General features: G+C 43.6%; 1 long non-coding RNA gene across 1 annotated transcript in view; it reads left to right on the top strand.

The window, feature by feature from the left end:
- LOC141110190 (uncharacterized) overlaps positions 1–20,975 on the top strand; it is a 138,474-nt gene that overhangs the window by 84,059 nt on the left and 33,440 nt on the right. Inside the window, exon 2 of the long non-coding RNA XR_012236256.1 lies at positions 3,837–3,987. This is a non-coding gene — a long non-coding RNA (uncharacterized lncRNA). The remainder of the gene's footprint in view (positions 1–3,836; positions 3,988–20,975) is intronic.

The raw sequence follows: 20,975 nt of genomic DNA on the forward strand, positions 1-20,975 counted from the left end.
AAAAAGTATTCATACCCCACATACAATCCCAATAAAATACATTTACGTTTTTGGTTGTAACATAACAAAATGTATAATTGATATTCTCCACATTCTGTCATGTTACAGCCAAAAACATCAATGTATTCTGTTGGGATTTTATGTGATAGACCAACACAAAGTGTCACATAATTGTGAAGTGGAAGGAAATATGTGAAAAGTGTGGGGGAGGGACATTTGTATGGCGCCCCCCGGAGTCAATACTTTGTAGAACCCCCTTTCTCTACAAGTCTTTTTGGGGATGTCTCTACCAGCTTTGCACATCTAGAGAGGACATTTTTGCCCATTCTTCTTTGTAAAATATCACAAGTTCTGTCAGATTGGATGGAGAGCGTCTGTGAACAGCAATTTTCAAGTCTTGCCACAGATTCTCAATGGGATTTAGGTCTGGACTGTGACTGGGCCATTCTAACACATGAATATGCTTTGATCTAAACCATTCCATTGTAGCTCTGGCTGGATGTTTCGGGTCGTTGTCCTGCTGGAAGGTGAACCTCCGCCCCAGTCTCAAGTCTTTTGTAGACTCTTATGCCCCGTACACACAACCGGACTTTTTGACTGAACTCGTCCACCGGAACAAATCCGTCGGACAATCCGACCGTGTGTGGGCTTCATCGGACTTCCGACTGACCTTTTCGGTCGAAATCAGATGGACTTTAGATTTGGAACATGTTTCAAATCTTTCCGACGGATTTGAGTCCGGTCAAAAAGTCCACTCGTCTGTATGCTAGTCTGACGGACGAAAATCAACGCTAGGGCAGCTATTGGCTACTGGCTATGAACTTCCTTATTTTAGTCCAGTGTACGTCATCACATACGAATCCATCGGACTTTGGTGTGATCGTGTGTAGGCAAGTCCGTTCGTTCGAAAGTCTGTCGGAAACAGCGTCGGACCTTTGATGCCGAAAAGTCTGCCCGTGTGTACACAGCATTACAGGTTTTCCTCTAAGATTGTCCTGTATTTGTCTCCATCCATCTTCCCATCAACTCTGACCAGCTTCCCTGTCCCTGCTGAAGAAAAGCATCCCCACCACATGATGCTGCCACCACCATGTTTCACAGTGGGGATGGTGTGTTCAGGGTGATGTGCAGTGTTAGTTTTCCCCACACATAGCGTTTTGCTTTTAGGCCATAAAGTTGAATTTTGGTCTCATCTGACCAGATCACCTTCTTCCACATGTTTGCTGTGTCCTCCACATGGCTTCTCACAAACTACAAACAGGACTTCTTATGACTTTCTTTCACCAATGTCTTTCTTCTTGTCACTCTTCCATAAAGGGCAGATTTGTGGAGAACACGACTAATAGTTGTCCTGTGGACAGATTCTCCCACCTGAGCTGTGGATCTCTGCAGCTCCTCCAGAGTTACCATGGACCTCTTGGCTCTTCTCTGATGAATGCTCTCCTTGCCCGGCCGGTCAGTTTAGGTGGACGGCCATGTCTTGGTAGGTTTGCAGTTGTGCCATACTCTTTCCATTTTCCGATGATGGATTGAACAGAGCTCCGTGAGATGTTCAAAGCTTGGGAGATTTTTTTATAACCTAACCCTGCTTTATACTTCTCCACAACTTTATCCCTGACCTGTCTGGTGTGTTCCTTGGCCTTCATGATGCTGTTTGTTCACTAAGGTTCTCTAACAAACCTCTGAGGGCTTCACAGAACAGCTGTATTTATACTGAGATTAAATGACACACAGGTGGAATCTATTTACTGATTAGGTGACTTCTGAAGGCAATTGGTTCCACTAGATTTTAGAGTAAAGGGGGCTGAATAAAAAAGGACCCCCCCACACTTTTCACATATTTATTTGTATCATTTATCATTTTCCTTCCACTTCACAATTATGAGCCACTTTGTGTTGGTCTATCACATAAAATCCCAATAAAATACATTTACGTTTTTGGGTGTAACATGACAAAATGTGGGAAATTTCAGGGGGTATGAATACTTTTTCAAGGCACTGTATTTAACCCCCTGATGGCCCTAGATGTTAACCCCTTCCCAGCCAGTGTCATTAGTACAGTGACAGTGTATAGTATTATCACTGATCACTATATTAGTGTCACTGGTGGTGTCAGGCAGTCAGTTAGTGTCAAATTTTCCCCGCCACACTTTCACAGTCCCACTACAAGTTGCTGATCGCCGCAATTATTAGTACCAAGAAAAAAAAAGTAAAAATACCAGAATTTGTAGACGTGATAACTTTTATGCAAACCAATCAATATACGCTTATTGGGATTTATTTTTAGAAAAGACTAATGCAGCAGAATAAATTCTGGCCTAAATGTATGAAGAAAATAGATTTTTTTTAATTGGATATGTTTTATAGCAGAAAGTAAAAAATATTGTTGTTTTTTTTTTTCAAATTTTTTGGTCTTTTTTCATTTATATCTCAAAAATTAAAAATCCCCCCCCCCCAAGTGGTGATCAAATCCCACCATCAGAAATCTGTGTGAAAAAAAGTTCTATAAATGTCATTTGTGTACAGCGTCACATGACCGCGCAATTACCAGGTAAAGTAGCGCAGTGCTGAATAACAAAAAAATGCCCTGGTCATGATGGGGGGGGGGGTAAAATCTTCCGGAGCTGAAGTGGTTAAAGTGGAGCGTTCCTGTAACTAATAAACGTCAGTATTAGATTGAATCCAATGTGTAGAGTGTCCGCGGGAATATGACCCGGCGGTGGTGAACGAGGCGCCCTGAGAAATGGAGGCCATTCGCCTCATCGACCCCGGACCCCCCGACTCCCGCCGCGCTCGGGGGGGGGGGGGAGGGGGGGGGTTAAAGCAATCTCGCTGATTGCAAGGTGTTTGTATTGTTTATTGCGCTTCCATCGTCCAGCTACGTAAATTGATTTTTTTTTTTTTTAGTCTGGCAATTCTACAAGAAAGTAAATTATTATAACCCTCTGAATTATCGAGATTACTTTACAGAGCGCGCTACCATCCCCCCGGGGGAACCGGCCGCCATCCATGGTTAGAAGAATGTTCTGTGCTAAGCCATGGGGGGGGGGGAGGGGGTATGTACAGCTGAACGGTTAACCCTTTATACCCCGGAGAGGTTAATGTGAGGGAGGGTATATAGAAGGTCATATATAGTTAAAGGGTAATTCCACTTTCATGGGAAAAAATAGCAAATAAAAAAAAAAATATATATTATAACAGTCATAGAGCTGCACGATTCCGGCCAAAATGAGAATCACGATTTTTTTTTTTGCTTAGAATAAAAAGATCACGATTCTCACGGCAAAAAATCTTTCACAATATACAAAAAAAAAAAAAAAATTGGGCTAACTTTACTGGTTCCTTTTTTTTTAATTCATTAAAGTGTCATTTTTTCCCCAAAAAATTGCATTTGAATGACCGCTGCGCAAATACAGTGTGACATAAAATATTGCAACAACCACCATTTTATTCTCTAGGGTCTCCAGTGGAGACCCTAGAGAATAAAATGGTGGTTGTTGCAATATTTTATGTCACACTGTATTTGCGCAGCGGTCATTCAAATGCAATTTTTTGGGAAAAAATGACACTTTAATGAATTAAAAAAAAAAGAACCAGTAAAGTTAGCCCAATTTTTTTTTTGGGGGGGGGGGTTCTAGGTAATTTTCTAGCAAAAAAAATGATTTTAACTTGAAACCAACAAATGTCAGAAAAAGGTTTAGTTTTCCTTATTTACACACTGAAGTCTATTCCTTTGACAAATTGTTACAATGTTTATACTTAAGTTCCATTGCTAAAGAATGTTGTGATTCTTGGCTGACTGCCTGTTTTTTTTTTTTTTTCCTTTCTTTTGACAGCTGTCGGCTTTAGCAGAGCAGAGAGAATTCTCTGCATAGAAAGAATCGGGAAATACTTTGTCAAGATCGGAAGGGGGAAAAAAATCGTGATAACGTTTAACGGTTAATCGTGCAGCTCTAAACAGTCATATACAACGGACCTAAAGTGATGGTAAAGTTTAGTTGTTTTATTTTCTTAACCCCGTGGCGCTGGCTGCCGCCGGCCCTTTAAGGGGTTTGCTATGCCAGGGGGTGGGGCTTATGGCCATGTGAGCGCTGCGATTGGCTGTCACATGATCGGAAAAGTCCCAGTTGCAAGAAACGATCAGGAGCTTCCCTTGAGTTGCCGGTCACCGTGTCGGGAGTGCGCAGGGCGCACGCTCTCGGCACATCACTGTTGGTCGATATTGCACGCGAATATGCGGCCGCTTGGCGGCAAGGCCTGGCCACCGAGAGGACGCTTATTTGAGTGCGCTCGGCGCTAACAGGCCAAACATGTTATACTTACCTGCTCTGTGTAATGGTTTTGCATCCTCCTCTTCATTTTGGGGCCCCTGCTGGTGTTCTTGGCTCCTCCCTCTCGATCCGTGCCCCCAGAGAAAGCCGCTTGCCCTGGGCGCACTGGTGTGTACTCGCTCCTGAGCCGCTGCTCTATGCATCCATAAGACACATAGAGCTGCGGCTCTGCCCTGCCCCCCTCCACACCGCTCTTTCATCATTGGTTCACTGGCTGTGATTAATAGCAGTGGGAGCCAATGGGCTCCCGCTGCTGTCTCAGCCAATGAGGAGGGAGAGTTTTCATACAGCTGTGGCTCTCGTGAACATCACTGGATCAGACGGGGGGGTCAGTTAAGACATTTTTATGTATGAAGGTAAAAAAACCTTCAGCCTTTAGAACCACTTCATAATGAACCATGCAGAGAAAGGGAACATGTTCACTTAAAGGGTAACTCCACTTCTGTGGAAAAAAAATATAGTAAATAAAAAATAATCTTGCATATACAATCGCTGCACAAGTCATATTGTAATGGAATGTTATTTAAAATTCTCTTTTCTTTCCAATCTGCAGCCGCCATCATTTTCTGTAGAATGCTATATGGCCGCATGGAGGTGCTCTGTACACAGATGGTATACAGAACGCTCCCCTGAAATGTCATTTCCTGCTTGTGTGATTGGACAAAGTGGTGAAGCAGGACTTGGTCTCCATTCTTTTTTGATGCTCCTGGGACAATATGGCTTTGTGGAGAGGTTGTGTGGCTCATGGTGGATGGAGTAGTGGCATGGTGGCTGCTGCTTATTATTGGTTTGGGATGCAGCGTCCTTATGACCCTTGGTGATGTCGGCCTTGAGCCACACCTCAAACTACAGAGTGAATAGAGGCCTCTAAAGTAATGTGTGTCCCCAATGTTACCATGTATGGTCCAAAGTGAAGTGAATAGTGTAAAGGGGGGCTTCTGATGTGATGGGGGACCTCTGATGTGATAGGGGGACCTCTGATGTGATGGGGGACCTCTGATGTGATAGGGGGACCTCTGATGTGATGGGGGGACCTCTGATTTGATAGGGGGGGACCTTTCATGTGATGGGGGACCTCTGATGTGATTGGGGGACCTCTGATGTGATGGGGGACCTCTGATGTGATGGGGGACCTCTGATGTGATAGGGGGACCTCTGATGTGATGGGGGACCTCTGATGTGATGGGGGACCTCTGATGTGATAGGGGGACCTCTGATGTGATGGGGGGACCTCTGATTTGATAGGGGGGGACCTTTCATGTGATGGGGGACCTCTGATGTGATTGGGGGAACCTCTGATGTGATAGAGGGACCTCTGAAGTGATGGGGAGACCTCTGACGTGATTGGGGGAGACCTCTGGTGTGATGGGGAGACCTCTAGTGTAAAGGGGGGCTTTAGATGTGATGGGGAGACCTCTGATGTGATGGGGGACCACTGATTTGATAAGGGAACCTTTAGTGTAAAGGGGGGCTTCTAATGTTATGGGGGACCACTGATATGATAGGAGGGCTCTGGTGTGATGGGGGTCCTCTGATGTGATGGGGGACCTCTGATGTGATGGGGGGTCCTCTGATGTGATGGGGGACCTCTGATGTGATGGGGGTCCTCTGATGTGATGGGGGACCTCTGATGTGATGGGGGACCACTGATATGATGAGGGGGGACCTCTGATGTCATGGGGAAATCTGATGTGATGGGGGGATCACTGATGTGATGAGGGGGGGACCTCTGATGTGATGGGGGGATCACTGATTTGATAAAGGGACCTTTTTTTAACAGAAATAGATAAGGAGACCTTTAGTGTGAAGGGGGGCTTCTAATGTTATTAATGTTATGGGGGACCACTGATATGATGTAGGGACCTCTGATGTATTTGGGGACCACTGATTTGATAAGGGGACCTTTTTTTAACAGATATAGATAAGGAGACCTTTAGTGTGAAGGGGGGCTTCTAATGTGATGGGGACTTCTGATGTGATGGGGGGGACCACTGATATGATGGAGGGACCTCTGATGTGATGGGGGGACCATTAATTTTATAAGGGGACCTTTAGTGTGAATGGGGCTTCTAATGTGATGGGGGGACCACTGATATTATGGAGGGACCTCTGATGTATTTGGGGACCTCTGATGTGATGGGGAGACCACTGATTTTATAAGGGGACCTTTAGTGTGAAGGGGGCTTCTAATGTGATGGGGGGACCACTGATATGAAAAGAGGGCTTAATCACGTTGGTTGTGTGCATCATCCCAGGCTCAGTTTTGTTTTTACATTGTAGACTGGAGGGGCTTCCAGATTTTGCATACTTTTAAAGGGTGTTGCAACTGAAAGAACATTGACGGACACAGATCTAGTCCACGATAAAGACCATTGACAATTTTTGATTTACTGAAGCTCACCAATAAAGGAAAGTCACAATCATTTTAGTCAATTTCAATTTATTTATTATTTTAAGTAAGAGTTTTTGCTTCATGTACAATATCAGAGAAGTCCAGTTTGAATTGAGCCCCATGCACAATGGCTGGATCCAAAAACCACATATCGGCACCTCGAAGGGCCACCTACATATGGGTTGCTTTTGCAAGTTATGGGTCACTTTAAATAAATAAACTGTCTTCTACAGGCTATAAAGTCTCCTATAAGTTCTTTCTGTAGGCATACTATGTATGAAAATTGACAGAGCTAGGTGTTGCCTAAAGGTTTTTAGCCATATTGCCCAACCCAAGCTGCCAATCCCCAAATCAAACAAGCAGTCAGATTGGAGGGGTGTCTCTGGGGTAATATATGGAGTTCTCAGGACTGACCCTTTGATACATGAGGCCATTACTAGCAGGATCATTATAATTTATTCTTCTCATCATCTGATATGGATAGAGCTGTAATGGTGTATTAGCCTCACTCTTGATTTATTGTGTCTCCTTATTTTTACAACCGGGTGTTACATTTCTTCTGGATGGACAGATGAACATAACCCTGACCCGGTGAACTATGGTCTTCATTTCTTAGAGGTAACCCAGGCTCATTTGGTATTTTCACCCCAATGGTTTGTGACATTATAATAATGGCTTCGGCTAAGAAGACATGATAACCTAACCCGGCCAATCTGGTGGATCATGCATCCCGGTCTTATATAGGTAATAACATGGATGAGGGATAGGGAAATGCTGTTTCCTATGTTTGAAAGGTCTACTGTGTTTAACCCCTTCACACCCAGCCCTAGTGTCCCTTTAACTAGGCTATTATGCCGGAGGGGGGGAATATTAGTGAAGAAACAGCATCATGAAGGCCAAGGAACACACCAGACAGGTCAGGGATAAAGTTGTGGAGAAGTATAAAGCAGGGTTAGGTTATAAAAAAATCTCCCAAGCTTTGAAGATCTCACGGAGCTCTGTTCAATCCATCATCGGAAAATGGAAAGAGTATGGCACAACTGCAAACCTACCAAGACATGGCCGTTCACCTAAACTGACCGGCCGGGCAAGGAGAGCATTCATCAGAGAAGAGCCAAGAGGTTCATGGTAACTCTGGAGGAGCTGCAGAGATCCACAGCTCAGGTGGGAGAATCTGTCCACAGGACAACTATTAGTCGTGTTCTCCACAAATCTGCCCTTTATGGAAGAGTGACAAGAAGAAAGACATTGGAGAAAGAAATTGAAATCAGGTATAATATGTGGCGCTAATCTATCCTCAAGTACCAACCTACGGAAAAAGGATCACCAATGCTGCACCAATCTGTTTGAGTACAATCTTCCTATTATCAATACAAGTGTGTAGCAATAAACCTTAAAACCACTCCAAAAACCGAACAAAAACACAGATTGCTACCACAATATTCCCATATGTCTTCTAACTTCCAAGGGCACAGTGCATAAATATTGAAAATGACATAGTATAACCCCTATATCATAATATTAACTAGTGAATCTTCATGCTTAAACATACATAAACTATTAAAGTGCTTTGTACAGAGTGCAACTCCTGATGCAATAAATAATACAAATAATGATAAGTGACACAGTGTGCAAAATAACCATAAGTAGCATAATATGTAACTACAAGTCCAGCCCCAAAAGTTATTGTAGTGCAAAAAAATATATATGTGTGGTTCCTCGTGCTGTAACATATAAAATGTGCACTGCTCCTCTCTAAAAATATGACAATTAATGAAAGAATGCAAAAGTGGGCCAGTGTGAAAAATACTCATAAATGCAAATCTGTGACTATAGATGCGAGAAAGAGCCCCGCATCAACAGATAGGCCGTAATAGTATACAGAGAGTGATGATTGTGCAATGTAGTCATACATGCATCTCTGCGACTTGAGATGCGATTAAACACCCAGCATCCACAATTAGGCAGTATAGTACATAAAAAGTGACAATAGTGCAAATAAAGACCACACCAATGCTGTTATCATGCAATGTGACTTCTGATGTCCACACAAAAAAAGTCTATTCTTCAGTGCAAATAAAAGTGACTTGTGCTGAATTCTTCTACTTCATTTCTGGTGCACACATCAATTGTTTCCCCCAGCCTCTCACCTCCAGTGGCGGCCCCCAATGGGCCGAATCAAGCAGGTAGATAATGCTTTGGTGGAGAGGATGGGTTTCCTGAGGCGATTCACCTTCCCCGGAGGATGTCTGTGGATCTGGCTCTCTGTCACGATTCCCGCCACTCACAGCAATCCCAGAGTAGTGATAAGGAAGAAAGGAATAGCTTCCATAGTGTAGTAGTTTAAAATAAAGTATATTGTAACAACCGTAGTAACTTACATTAAGGTAAAAACGAGCAGTAGAAAAGCAATAGGCTTCCGGGTTCGGCCGTCCCCGGGAAGCGTCGGCACCTGGCTCCTCCTACCCTGACGCGTTGCGTCACACCACGTGACTTTCTCACTACAATAACTTTTGGGGCTGGACTTGTAGTTACATATTATGCGGCTTATGGTTATTTTGCACACTGTGTCACTATTTATTGCATCAGGAGTTGCACTCTGCACAAAGCACTTCAACAGTTTATGTATGTTTAACCACTTGACCACTGGGCACTTAAACCCCCTTCCTAACCAGACCAATTTTCAGCTTTCGGTGCTCTCACACTTTGAATGACAATTACTCAGTCATACAACACTTTACCCATATGAAATTTTTGTCCTTTTTTTCACACAAATAGAGCTTTTTTTTGGTGGTATTTAGTCACCGTTGGGTTTTTTTTTTTTTTGCGCTATAAAAGAAAAAAGACTGAAAATTTGGTAAAAAAATGAATTTTTCTTTGTTTCTGTTATAAAATTTAGCAAATTAGTAATTTTTCTTTGGAAATTTTGGCCAAAATTTATACTGCTACATATCTTTGGTAAAAATAAGTACAACTTGGTGTATATTATTTGGTCTTTGTGAATGTTAGAGAGTCCAAAAGCTATGGTGCCAATATCTGAAAATTGATCACACCTGAAGTACTGACGGCCTATCAAATTTCTTGAGACCCTAACATGCCAGAAAAGTACAAATACCCCCCCAAATGACCCCTTTTTTGGACATTCCAAGGTATTTGAAAAGATGCATGGTGAGTTTTTTTGAAATTGTCATCTTTTCCCACAATTCTTTGCAAAATCAAGATTTTTTTTTTTCTTTTTTTTTTTCTTTTTTTTTTTTCACAAAATTGTCATATTAGCAGGTTATTTCTCACACACAGCATATGCATACAACAAATTACACCCCAAAACACATTCTACTATTACTCCCGAGTACGGCGATACCACATGTGTGAGACTTTTACACAGGGTGGCCACATACAGAGGCCCAACATGCAGGGGAGCACCTTCAGGCGTTCTGGAGCATCCAGGCCAATTCTGACATTTCTCTCCTACATGTAAAAATCATAATTTATTTGCTAGAAAATTACATAGAACCCCAAAACATTATATATATTTTTTTAGCAAAGACCCTAGAGAATACAATGGCGGTTGTTGCAACTTTTTATCTCACACGGTATTTGCGCAGCAATTTTTCGAACGCGTTTTTTGGGGAAAAAAAACAGTTTTGTGCTTTAAAAGAAAACAAAACAGTAAAGTTAGCCCAATGTTTTTGCATAATGTGAAAGATGAAGTTACGCCGAGTAAATAGATACCTAACATGTCATCCTTCAAAATTGCACACGCTCGTGGAATGGTGCCAAACGTCACTACTTAAAAATCTCCATAGGTGACGCTTTAAAATTTTTTACTGGTTACATGTTTTGAGTTACAGAGGAGGTCTAGGGCCAAAATTATTGCTCTCGCTCCACCGATCACAGCGATACCTCACATGTGTGGTTTGAACACTGTTTTCATATGTGGGCGGGACTTACGTAAGTGTTCGCTTCTGCATGTGAGCACACGGACAGGGGCACTTTAAATTTTTTTTTTTTTTTTATTGTTTATTTTACTTTATTTATTTTAGTTTGACACTTTTTTCCCCCAAAAAAATTTTTTGATCACTTTTATTTCTATTACAAGGAATGTAAACATCCTTGTAATAGGAATATGGCATGACAGGTCCTCTTTACAGTGAGATATGGGGTCAATAAGACCCCACATCTCACCTCTAGGCTGGGAAGCCTGAAAAAAAAACAAAAAAAAAAACGATCTTGGCTTCGATCTAGCGGTGAGTCGGTAGAAGCACCGGAGGGTGGCGGGAAGGGGGGGGGCGTCCCCTCTCGCCTCCCATAAGAACGATCAAGCAGTGGAACAGCTGCTATGATCGTTCTTATGGTGTAGGAAATCGCCGGCTGAAAAAGCTGATATCTGAATGATGCCTGTAGCTGCAACCATCATTCAGATATACCCGCTCAAAGTCAAGGACGTCATATGACTGTGGGCGGGAACTGGTTAAAAATTGCAGAGTATTGCAGAGTATTGCAGGGTATATTGCAGAGTAGTGCCGGGTATATTGCAGAGTAGTGCGGGGTATTATGCAGAGTATTGCAGGGTATTATGCAGAGTATTGCAGGCTATTATGCAGAGTATTGCAGGCTATTATGCAGAGTATTGCAGGGTATTATGCAGAGTATTATGCAGAGTATTGCAGGGTATTATGCAGAGTATTGCAGGGTATTATGCAGAGTATTGCAGGGTATTATGCAGAGTATTGCAGGGTATTATGCAGGGTATTATGCAGAGTATTGCAGGGTATTATGCAGAGTATTGCAGGGTATTATGCAGAGTATTGCAGGGTATTATGCAGAGTATTATGCAGAGTATTGCAGGGTATTATGCAGAGTATTGCAGGGTATTATGCAGAGTATTATGCAGAGTATTATGCAGAGTATTGCAGGCTATTATGCAGAGTATTGCAGAGTATTATGCAGAGTATTATGCAGACTATTGCAGGGTATTATGCAGAGTATTGCAGGGTATTATGCAGAGTATTGCAGGGTATTATGCAGAGTATTGCAGGGTATTATGCAGGGTATTATGCAGAGTATTGCAGGGTATTATGCAGAGTATTGCAGGGTATTATGCAGAGTATTGCAGGGTATTATGCAGGGTATTATGCAGAGTATTGCAGGGTATTATGCAGAGTATTGCAGGGTATTATGCAGAGTATTGCAGGGTATTATGCAGGGTATTATGCAGAGTATTGCAGGGTATTATGCAGGGTATTATGCAGAGTATTGCAGGGTATTATGCAGGGTATTATGCAGAGTATTGCAGGGTATTATGCAGAGTATTGCAGGGTATTATGCAGAGTATTGCAGGGTATTATGCAGGGTATTATGCAGAGTATTGCAGGGTATTATGCAGAGTATTATGCAGAGTATTATGCAGAGTATTGCAGGGATGGCTGAGCATGGAGGGATGGATGGATGTGACAGCAATTGTCACTGAGCACCGCTGTGGGCACTACACATGCAGTCCACAGCGGTGCTGCCATCCGATCCCTCCCCCTCTCCTCTCACACTGTACCGATCGGTACACAGAGGGGAGGGATGAACCGGCGTCATGACATGACGCCGGTCTGTTGACATGTGATCGCTCCGTCATTTGACGGAGCGATCACATGGTAAACGGCCGCGATTAGCGGCCGTTTACCGTGATCCGTGATGCGCCGGGTCCTATGGACCCGGCGGTCACGGAAGTTCTCGGGTGCGCGCCCCAGGGGGCGCGCGAGAGCAGTATTCTGGGAGGACGTCCATGGACGTCCACCCAGAACTAGCCGACCGCGCTGCAGACGTCTTTCGACTATGGCCCGGTCGGCAAGTGGTTAAGCATGAAGATTCACTAGTTAATATTATGATATAGGGGTTATACTATGTCATTTTCAATATTTATGCACTGTGCCCTTGGAAGTTAGAAGACATATGGGAATATTGTGGTAGCAATCTGTGTTTTTGTTCGGTTTTTGGAGTGGTTTTAAGGTTTATTGCTACACACTTGTATTGATAATAGGAAGATTGTACTCAAACAGATTGGTGCAGCATTGGTGATCCTTTTTCCGTAGGTTGGTACTTGAGGATAGATTAGCGCCACATATTATACCTGATTTCAATTACTTATTCATTGGGGTGTGTGAGTGCACTCTTCTATGTTGGCAGCTCTTTATCTGGCACCATCTTTTAATGCTTAGGTTTGATTTTTTATTGTTGTGGTTGTGATTTTGCGCATTAGTCCCTGCATTTTTGTTATTGGTGAAAGAAAGCCATAAGAAGTCCTGTTTGTAGTTTGTGAGAAGCCATGTGGAGGACACAGCAAACATGTGGAAGAAGGTGATCTGGTCAGATGAGACCAAAATTGAATTTTTTGGCCTAAAAGGAAAACGCTATGTGTGGCGGAAAACTAACACTGCACATCACCCTGAACACACCATCCCCACCGTGAAACATGGTGGTGGCAGCATCATGTAGTGGGGATGCTTTTCTTCAGCAGGGACAGGGAAGCTGGTCAGAGTTGATGGGAAGATGGATGGAGCCAAATACAGGACAATCTTAGAAGAAAACCTTTTAGAGTCTACAAAAGACTTGAGACTGGGGCGGAGGTTCACCTTCCAGCAGGACAACGACCCGAAACATCCAGCCAGAGCTACAATGGAATGGTTTAGATCAAAGCATATTCATGTGTTAGAATGGTCCAGTCACAGTCCAGACCTAAATCACATTGAGAATCTGTGGCAAGACATGAAAATTGCTGTTCACCGACGTTCTCCATCCAATCTGACAGAGCTTGAGATATTTTACAAAGAAGAATGGGCAGAAATGTCCTCTCTAGATGTGCAAAGCTGGTAGAGACATCCCCAAAAAGACTTGTATAGAAAGGGGGTTCTACAAAGTATTGACTCCGGGGGGCGCCATACAAATGCCCCCCCCCACACTTTTTACATACTTATTTGTATCATTTATCATTTTCCTTCCACTTCACAATTATGTGACACTTTGTGTTGGTCTATCACATAAAATCCCAATAAAATACATTTATGTTTTTGGTTGTAACATGACAAAATGTGGGAAATGTCAAGGGGTATGAATACTTTTTCAAGGCACTGTAAGTGCCTCATCATCAGTGCCCATCAGTGCAGCCTCATCAGTGAAGGAGAAAACTTACTTACTTACAAAGTTTTGTAACAGAAGCAAAGACATTTTTTTCAAAATGTTCGGTCTTTTTTTTATTTGTAGCGCAAAAAAATAAAAAACCCCAGTGGTGATCAAATACCACCAAAAGAAAGCTCTATTTGTTGGAAAAAAATGATAAAAATTGAGTTTCGGTACAGTGTTGCATGACCGCACAATTGCCATTTAAAATGCGTCAGTTGCGAAAGCTGAAAATTGGACTGGGCAGGAAGGGGGTGAAAGTGCCCGGTATTGAAGTGGTTAAATACTAAAGGCTTCCTTTTTTTTTTTTCTTTAATAACCAACATGTTATACTTACCTGCCCTGTGTAGTGGTTTTGCACAGAGCAGCCCCAATCCGCCTCTTCTTGGGTTCCCCGCTGGAGCTTTTGGCCCCTCCTTCCTGTCAAGTGCCCCCAGAGCAAGCAGCTTGCAATGGGGGCACCCAGGCAGGCTCATTCCCGAGCTTCTGCTCTGCCTGTCCATTAATACACAGAGCCATGGCTTGGCCCTTCCCCCTCTGCTTCCTAATAGGCTCCCTGGCTGTGATTGAGGCCAATGGCTCCCACTGTTGTCTCAGCCAATGGGGGGGGGGGGGGGGGGGGGGTGCTACACAGAGTAGCTTCTTTTTTACCTTTATGCATAAAATACATGAAGGTAAAAACACATGAGTCTTTAGAACCACTTTAAATAGAATCTGCCTGACCCAAGATGGTCGCTAGTGTCACATGGGACGCCAGAGTCCAATTGGACAGCAGTCTCCTTGTGACTGCAGAAAGTCATAGAGGAACCAAGTTCCTCACAACTGCCTTCCCCTTCTGCATTGCCGCTTTGGTTGAGCGCCACCTGCAGTAGGGAGTACAGACTGCACCTGCCTACATGCAGTCCATTGACACAGCACTGACAGCTGCCTTCTGGGTTTGGACCGACCCTGGAGCTAAACCAAACTCATCCATTGACATATCATATATTCAAACAAGTCTCTTCCCTCAAGGAGCTTACCATCTAAGGCAGAGCTGACCAGATCACAGGAACCAGGTGGCCAATGTACCTTTAAAATTTTAGCTGGTGGCTAACCTATGTAGTTTTCTCTATAAAGCTGACTCCTAAAGTCCATAATAATTTGTCCACCCCACCCCTGACCTCACATGCACTTACTAGGGCCAATTAACCTACCAGCTTGTCATTGAAGCATGGGAAGAAATTTACGCAAGCTCCGTGCAGATGGAAACCTCCTGGGATTTGAACCAAGGACCTGATTGCTGCAAGGAGGCAATGCTAACCATTAAACTGCATTGCTGATGTAGACATGAGTCTTAGCTATTGATGTGATGGATCTTCTTTCCTCATGTGATATTGACGTGACTCTATTGGCTGTTAGAGTAAGGTCTTGACCCTTGAACCATCTTCCCATTTACCAGCTGGGTGATCCATTGTTTCCGGATGGACGGGTTAGCAGAGCTGGTTACATGAAGTTAATCGCTGTTCTATCGTCCTGACCCGCTGAAGGATGGTCTTTATTTCACAGAGGCACCTCGGGGTCATTTACTCTTCTCAGCCCAGCGGTTTATGACATTATGGTAATAATCTGTTTTATGAAGACACAATAACCAGACCAGGCCAATCTGTCCAAACAAGCCGTCCGTTCGGCTCAGTCCGCTCACATGAGATATGACATCCATCTTTTTTTATTCGACGGGTAATAAAACGGAGAAAGGATGGGGGCCATGCTTATGGTCTATTGTAGTATCTACCTCTCTAGTGCTTACAGAGAATCCCATTAGGCCCTTACGTTGTATCTTTCATTGCAAGAACACAAACATGACCTTCTGGAGAAACAAAGTTCCCAGTTGATGGTTTGACAAGGCTACGCTCACTGGGTGACATTTCTAAAGGCGGCCCGAAGGGGGCAGATTAGCTGACCGTGTTAAACTGTGTGCCATTGTGTTAAAAACGCAATCCCTCTAAATCCTATGGGACTGCGCTGCGGTGGGTGCATTTTGAAAAGTCCTGCATGCTGCATCTTTGCTGCAGTTTTCAAAACCATGCTCAGAACGCACATTCCCCATTGAAATGAATAGATATTGCGGCAAAAACCTGGCAAAAATGCATCAAAAACTCACCTGCATTGAGTTACTCAGGTGCATGCTGGGTAATAGGCACCCTGAAAACATACTGGAACCACAATGAATTTGGCATATTAGACACCCAGGGCTGCCCTATTTAACAAAATCATTTTCAATAATGAAAGTGAAAAGAAATAACTATAGTATTGGCCAGAAAAAAATACTCTTTGAAAATGGCGGTCTTCCCTTATTTGGAGAAATGCCCCCTTATATTGATGGTTAGTAAGGTGCCTCTTTACATTGGTGGTCAATGAAACCTACCCTACATTGGGGTTCCACAAAGTAGATTGGTGGCAAGTGGATGAAGGACCCTCATTGAAGATGGACCCCATTACTCTTGGGATCAGTGGGAAGAATGTCCCTTACATTGGTGATCAGTGGGAAGAATGTTCCTTACATTGGTGATCAGTGGGAAGAATGTTCCTTACATTGGTGGTCAGTGAGAAGAAAGTTCCTTACATTGGTGATCAGTGAGAAGAATGTCCCTTACATTGGTGATCAGTGAGAAGAATGTTCCTTACGTTGGTAATCAGTGAGAAGAATGTTCCTTACATTGGTGATCAGTGGGAAGAATGTTCCTTACATTGGTGATCAGTGAGAAGAATGTCCCTTACATTGGTGATCAGTGGGAAGAATGTTCCTTACATTGGTGATCAGTGAGAAGAATGTTCCTTACATTGGTGATCAGTGGGAAGAATGTTCCTTACATTGGTGATCAGTGAGAAGAATGTTCCTTACATTGGTGATCAGTGAGAAGAATGTTCCTTACGTTGGTAATCAGTGAGAAGAATGTTCCTTACATTGGTGATCAGTGGGAAGAATGCTCCTTACATTGGTGATCAGTGGGAAGAATGTTCCTTACATTGGTGATCAGTGAGAAGAATGTTCCTTACATTGGTGATCAGTGAGAAGAATGTCCCTTACATTGGTGATCAGTGAGAAGAATGTTCCTTACATTGGTGATCAGTGGGAAGAATGTTCCTTACATTGGTGATCAGTGAGAAGAATGTTCCTTACATTGGTGATCAGTGGGAAGAATGTCCCTTACATTGATGATCAGTGGGAAGAATGTCCCTTACATTGGTGATCAGTGAGAAGAATGTTCCTTACATTGGTGATCAGTGGGAAGAATGTCCCTTACATTGGTGGTCAGTGAGAAGAATGTCCCTTACATTGGTGATCAGTGAGAAGAATATTCCTTACATTGGTGATCAGTGAGAAGAATGTCCCTTACATTGGTGATCAGTGGGAAGAATGTTCCTTACATTGGTGATCAGTGGGAAGAATGTCCCTTTGTCACGTACCTGGTAAGAGTCTGATATGACGAGGTCGGCCTCCCTTGTATCTCCAGCCCAAGCCCCACTGAAGGTGGAACAGATGGTGGCTAGGGCCAGGAGGAACATGAGTGCCTGTTAGTGTTGCTTGCAGAACTTGCAGATGGAGTAGTAGGCTCGGTGGCACAGGCAGGACAACAGGCAGTGTTTGAGCCAGATGAGGAGCAGGAGCAGGGTCTCAAGGATAGCCGGGTTCGGTAACAGGCGGACAGCGAAGTACAAAGGCATGAGCAGAAGCAAGGTCAAAATGGAAGCCGAGATCAGGAACCGGTAATCAGGAATGTATCAGTCCAGAGGCAGAGTCAAGGTAATCCGAGTTCAGCAACAGGTATCAGGCAGAGTACAACAGGAATTTAGAAGATCAGGAAACAGCTGAAGACCAGTCAGCACTGTTTGTGAGTCAGAGCACCCTTTAAATAGGCCGTTAGGCACCAGTTGGCGTTAGGAACGCGCTCCTGCGCGTGCACACAGTCCGTTGCGCACACGCGTGCGCATCAGCTCCCTGGAAGTCTGATTGGTGATCAGTGGGAAGAATGCTCCTTACATTGGTGATCAGTGAGAAGAATGCTCCTTACATTGGTGGTCAGTGAGAAGAATGTTCCTTACAATGGTGATCAGTGAGAAGAATGTTCCTTACATTGGGGGTCAGTGGGAAGAATGTTCCTTACATTGGTGATCAGTGGGAAGAATGTTCCTTACATTGGTGATCAGTGGGAAGAATGTCCCTTACATTGGTGATCAGTGGGAAGAATGTTCCTTACATTGGTGATCAGTGGGAAGAATGTCCCTTACATTGGTGATCAGTGGGAAGAATGTTCCTTACATTGGTGATCAGTGGGAAGAATGTCCCTTACATTGGTGATCAGTGGGAAGAATGTCCCTTACATTGGTGATCAGTGAGAAGAATGTCCCTTACATTGGTGATCAGTGGGAAGAATGTTCCTTACATTGGTGATCAGTGGGAAGAATGTCCCTTACATTGGTGATCAGTGGGAAGAATGTTCCTTACATTGGTGATCAGTGAGAAGAATGTCCCTTACATTGGTGATCAGTGGGAAGAATGTTCCTTACATTGGTGATCAGTGAGAAGAATGTTCCTTACATTGGTAGTCATTGGGAAGAATGTTCCTTACATTGGTGATCAGTGAGAAGAATGTCCCTTACATTGGGGGTCAGTGGGAAGAATGTTCCTTACATTGGTGATCAGTGGGAAGAATGCTCCTTATATTGGTGATCAGTGGGAAGAATGTTCCTTACATTGGTGATCAGTGAGAAGAATGTTCCTTACATTGGTGATCAGTGAGAAGAATGTTCCTTACATTGGTGATCAGTGGGAAGAATGTCCCTTACATTGGTGATCAGTGGGAAGAATGTTCCTTACATTGGTGATCAGTGAGAAGAATGTTCCTTACATTGGTAGTCATTGGGAAGAATGTTCCTTACATTGGTGATCAGTGAGAAGAATGTTCCTTACATTGGGGGTCAGTGAGAAGAATGTCCCTTACATTGGGGGTCAGTGGGAAGAATGTTCCTTACATTGGTGATCAGTGAGAAGAATGTTCCTTACATTGGTGATCAGTGAGAAGAATGTTCCTTACATTGGTGATCAGTGGGAAGAATGTCCCTTACATTGGTGATCAGTGGGAAGAATGTTCCTTACATTGGTGATCAGTGAGAAGAATGTTCCTTACATTGGGGGTCAGTGGGAAGAATGTTCCTTACATTGGTGATCAGTGGGAAGAATGTTCCTTACATTGGTGATCAGTGGGAAGAATGTTCCTTACATTGGTGATCAGTGAGAAGAATGTTCCTTACATTGGTAGTCATTGGGAAGAATGTTCCTTACATTGGTGATCAGTGAGAAGAATGTTCCTTACATTGGGGGTCAGTGGGAAGAATGTTCCTTACATTGGTGATCAGTGGGAAGAATGTTCCTTACATTGGTGATCAGTGAGAAGAATGTTCCTTACATTGGTGATCAGTGAGAAGAATGTTCCTTACATTGGTGATCAGTGAGAAGAATGTTCCTTACATTGGTGATCAGTGGGAAGAATGTTCCTTACATTGATGATCAGTGAGAAGAATGCTCCTTTCATTGGTGGTCAGTGGGAAGAATGTTCCCTTCATTGGTGGTCAGTGGGAAGAATGTTCCCTTCATTGTTGGTCAGTGAGAAGAATGCTCCTTACATTGGTGATCAGTGGGAAGAATGCTCCTTACATTGGTGATCAGTGGGAAGAATGCTCCTTACACTGGTGGTCAGTGAGAAGAATGTTCCCTTCATTGGTGGTCAGTGAGAAGAATGTTCCCATCATTGGTGGTCAGTGGGAAGAATGTACATTACATTGGTGATCAGTAGAGAAATGTACATGATTGGTGGTCAGTGCAAGAAGGACCCTTATACATTGGCGGTCAGGTGGAAGAATGTCCCTTACATTGGCACTGTCAAGGAAGAATGACTCCCTTACAGCTAGCTAAAAAGATCATTGATGTATGTAGTTACTGATCTGGGAAGCAACTCATTGCTCAAGGAACCCCAAGGAACCTCTGGAGGTACCATATGGTTCCACAGAACCCTGGTTGAGAAAGGCTGCTCTTGACTGATCAAGTCTATGGAGGTATGTCAATGCATAAGTTAGCATTTCAGCAAGAACGTCTGGCACCCTCTTCCTTACACATCAGCTTGAATTGGCAATGACCATGTCTCTTTAAACCAGCAATCCAACTCACTGGAATGATCAATGGTTGACCTTAGGAGATCGGCCTAGCTCCATGCCATTCTATCTCTGTTGCACCTTCCTCACACTAAGAGGAAAACCTTGTTCTAAATTTCTCCTCTATACCCAGTGACATTGGGGTGGGGTACCTGTCCTAGTTCCATGGCTTTGTATAAATAAGCCCCCATAGGTATTGGGTACCTACCTTTCTGATGGACATGAACTGAGGACCTCACAGCTCTTCAAGCATTAATATGTGCATATCATTTTGTGCGCGTACCGTCTGGCCCGCGTCTAGCAGTCGCCAGCCAAGAAATCCATCTCTGTCCGACAGAAATGTAATAGGTATTTTGGTGCACACAAAATACTTTGTCTTTTTATGAACCCATAAATCACGGCCAGGATCCAAAACCCACGTTCCAATTCTACCGAGAATATTTATTAGGCTTCCCTCTCCCACGTGGCTTCTTGAATTGCACTTCATTTTTACTAATTTGGATGATTGAGCACTGCATAAAATGTGTGCCCGCACCGCGCCTGTGCCGGGGGGGGGGGGGGGGGGGGAGCTGTCCCGTCAACAAGAGCTCAGCGTTTCATCTGTATTACGCTGAATTGTCATCGAAGCAGAACTCTGGGGAAAACAGGAATCGGTAATGAGCCATACGATGAGCACAGGAGGGATTCTACATCTAGGGAAGACACAATGTACCTACCTATATGGATCAACCGGTTTGAGTGCCGGTAGTTTGGGACTGGTACCTTATTTGTAAGTTTCTGCACCTTCATCATCATATGCTCAGTTTCAGTTGTCCCAGTTTGCGACGTGAATTTCAAATCCTCCTTCCGACCTTCCTTTGCACAGGTGTACTGGCTCCTCTACCAGACTGAAATGG

The sequence above is a fragment of the Aquarana catesbeiana genome, linkage group LG10, assembly GCF_042186555.1.
Source record: "Aquarana catesbeiana isolate 2022-GZ linkage group LG10, ASM4218655v1, whole genome shotgun sequence".
Lineage (NCBI taxonomy): Eukaryota > Metazoa > Chordata > Amphibia > Anura > Ranidae > Aquarana > Aquarana catesbeiana.